We start from the raw sequence: 4,039 nt of genomic DNA, 5'->3' as shown, positions 1-4,039 counted from the left end.
AGAAGAAAGTCGTCAAGAAAGAGTATGTTGGTGCTGCTGCCACCACCAAGCCAGGTCAACAAAAGAAACCTCCTGCCAAGAGAGCTCCCATGTCCAAAGTGAGAAAATCAACTTTTGCACATGATACTATGGAGTTCACACTTGAGCCCTGAGAGGAAGATGAAGCTGCTGGTGGAAAGAAGAAAAGGAAAGAGAGAGTCAAGAATACGGTTGCCAGAGTTATTGGTAGACCGTCCATGATGAGGGATGATGAGGAGGAGGAGGAGGAGAAAGTTTTTGCACCACCTTCCAAGTCTCAAATATTTATGGTTGATGCCCTTAAGATTGGTGCTGCTCCTTCCAAGCCCAAGACAAAACCTCCACCTGCTGCACCCAAGACTTCATCTCCAAAGAGATCCACGAGAATTATCCCAGCTGCAGAGAAGAACAAGGCCCCATTTCTAGAGGTCCAACAGGATGATGAGCCACTATTGCTCAGAAACTGAAGCCAAAGATTCCAGACCACAATGATAATCATCTAGTGGCTAAGAACATGAAGCTGAGAAAGGATGCAGGTCTGAGACAGTGGAGAAAGAATGGTCCATATGCCACAAGTAGGAGGACTACTGTTGACTACCGATTTCACATCAGAGAACAACAGGACTTCTATGATACTGTGTTGCTGGACAAGAAGCCCATTGTATGTGACATGAAATGGGTTGACTGGAAGTATATTGATGCCAATGAAGATTACTTTCCCCATGTTCATGAGAGCTTCAGGCCGAATGAAGTTGATGATTTTGTTGGACAAGAGCTGATTAAATGGAATGATGAGATGATTATGCAGTTTTACTCCACTTCACACTTCTATCCAGATGGGAAGATAGTGTGGACGACTGAGGGCACCAGATACCAGTCATCAATCTTTGAGTGGGCTAAGCTCATCAATGCTCCAAAGGAAGATGAAGATGATCTTGATGTGTATGGCAAACCCAAGAAGGATCACAACTCTATGGCTCACATGTATAAGCATATTCCTGATGCAGACCTAGAGACTCACAAGTTTGGATCCATATACTATCTGCTTGCTGGACTGACCACCATAAACACCATACTAAGGCATACCCTCTTTCCTAAGTATGGAGATCATAGGATGATACATGGTCATTCCATCAACTTGCTACACATGTTTGATGTTCCCCAAAAGTTCAAGGTCATGAGCTTGATTGTTGAGACAGTCAAGAAGACAGCAACTGACCAAAAAGAGGTCATGTGGATATGCTCCACATATTCAGATGTTGATCAACTCCAAGGTTGGAACTAGAACATATCTACTTGAAAAAGAGCATCTGCCTCTTAGGCCAGATTTTGAGGACAATGAAGATGTCATGGATGTATCACATCCTACATCTATTGAGGCATAGGAGAAGATTGAGAAAGAAAAGGCTGCAAAAGCAGCAAAGGCACCAAGTGCACCAGATGCATCTACTGTGATTCTCAAGACCAAGCAAGATTATATCACATACCTTCTAGAAGCAACCCTGAGGATAGAGAAGAGTCTGGCCAACTTGACTAAGAATCAGGAGAGCTTAAAGAGGATTGTGGAGGATAAAATGTACAAACTTGATGTGAAGTTCACAGAGATTCAGACTATAGTTGAGAAGCTGACAGATGATGTTGAGGACAATGATTCTAGAACTACAACAGATAGATTCTAGACAGTTCCAAGGGCACCGAGGTCTGCTACTGAGCCAGCTGCAGATTTGAGGCTTGCTCATTCTGCTCATGCCACCACAGCCATAGTTTCTCGTCCAGTATCTACTACACCAGCTCCACAGACATCAGCTGAAGCATTTGTGGATGGACTCCTCTCAACGCCGTCTATGCACACTGGAGCTACAAGCCAAAAGAACCCTTCAGGTTCACCCGGAGATCGTGCCTAGAATGTCATATAGCACTATATGTTTTAAAAAAATTGGTAAATTGTTGCCAAAGGGAGAGAAGTGGCCAGATGGATGAAGTGGCGCCAAGCTTCTGGCATTCTCTGTGACAAGAGAGTGCCACAAAAGCTAAAAGGCAAGTTCTACAGGACGGCGGTTCGACCCGCAATGTTGTATGGCGCTGAGTGTTGGCCGACTAAAAGGCGACATGTTCAAAAGTTAGGTGTGGCGGAGATGCATATGTTGAGATGGATGTGTGGCCACACGAGGAAGGATCGAGTCCGGAATGATGATATACGAGATAGAGTTGGGGTAGCCCCAATTGAAGAGAAGCTTGTCCAACATCGTCTGAGATGGTTTGGGCATATTCAGCGTAGGCCTCCAGAAGCTCCGATGCATAGTGGACGGCTAAAGCGTGCGGAGAATGTCAAGAGAGGGCGGAGTAGACCGAATTTGACATGGGAGGAGTCCATTAAGAGATACCTGAAGGATTGGAGTATCACCAAAGAGCTAGCTATGGACAGGGGTGCGTGGAAGCTTGCTATCCATGTGCCAGAGCCATGAGTTGGTTGCGAGATCTTATGGGTTTCACCTCTAGCCTACCCCAACCTCTTTGGGACTAAAGGCTTTGTTGTTGTTGTTGTTGCCAAAGGGAGAGAACGTGTATAGATCATAGGCTTTGAGAGAGAGTGTCTTTTGCTTTTGTTGGCTTCATTTTCCTTGCTACTTGCTACTTTGGTTTGGTTGTTGCTACTTATGCTACTTGTGTGTTATGCTCATAAGATACCTTGTGTGATCATGTGTTTGATCATACTACACTTAATTTGTGCTTGCATGATTATATCTATGAATGTTTGTGTATGATCAATCACTCGTATCTTTAGTGATGAGTGCATGTCATTTAATTCTTATCATTTTGTGCGCTCCACCAAGATGTATGTCACATGGAAGAGTGACCCATGATCCTAATCGATTGTGCATTTGCATTCAAATGCAAAATTTAAATAATGCACAAATTTGGTGGAGCTCTTTCTTATCACATACTTCTCAAAGCGACGATGTATTTCATTCATAATATCACTTGTCGAAGCTTTGATCTATACGTTGTCATCAATTACCAAAAAGGGGGAGACTGAAAGTGAAACTAATACCTAGGTGGTTTTGGTAATTTATAACAACATATAGCTCATTGAACTAATAACCATTCAAGTTTAATACTTCAGAAAGTTCAATGAATGGCATATCATGGACTAGAGATGTGGACCCCTCAAAATGCTAAGGACACGTATTTGCAAAAGCTCAAGACTCTTCATTTCTATTTTAGTGATCCAAGATCACATTGAGCCCATAGGAAAGTCAATACTATTAAAAGGGGATGAGGTGTTGCTTAATGGCTTGCTTGCTCAAATGATTAGTGATATTGCTCCAAATCCCTCAACCACTTTCTCATTCCAAACATGTCGAAATCCTAAACTCCAACTCGGCCCCACCGATTCTTTATATCCGGTGCCATCGAGTTCATATGACATAGCCATAGCTAGAAACCCTAACAGTTCGGTCACACCGGTACGGATCTTGGTCTCACCGAGATGGCCTTGCCAATTCTCTATAGCTTGTTGAAATTATTTCGGTCTCACCAAATAGCGATCGGTCTCACCGAAATGGCTTGACCAATTCTCTGTTGCCCTATTGTTTCACTTCGGTCTCACCGAGTTGCCCTAAGCCCTAGCACATCGGTGCCACCGAGTTGTTCGAGTCGGTCCCACCAAGATTGCTAATGTTGACATTTTGAACTAAATGAGTCTCACCGAGTTCATCTATTCGGTCTGACCGACTTGGGTCAAATGTGTGTAATGGTTGGATTTTGTGTGGAGGCTATATATACCTCTCCACCCCCTTCTCCATATGTGAGAGAGCCATCAGAATGTGCCTACACTTCCAGCATACATTTTCTGAGAGAACCACCTACTCATGTGTTGAGATCAAGATTCACTAATCCTACCACAAGAATCTTGATTTCTAGCCATCCCCAAGTTGCTTTACACTCAAATTATCTTTCCACCATATCAAAATCTGTGAGAGAGAGTTAAGTGTTGGGGAGACTGTCATTTGAAGCGCAA

Source organism: Triticum urartu, chromosome 1 (assembly GCF_003073215.2).
Source record: "Triticum urartu cultivar G1812 chromosome 1, Tu2.1, whole genome shotgun sequence".
NCBI lineage: Eukaryota > Viridiplantae > Streptophyta > Magnoliopsida > Poales > Poaceae > Triticum > Triticum urartu.
Note: the sequence above shows the minus strand (reverse complement) of the source record.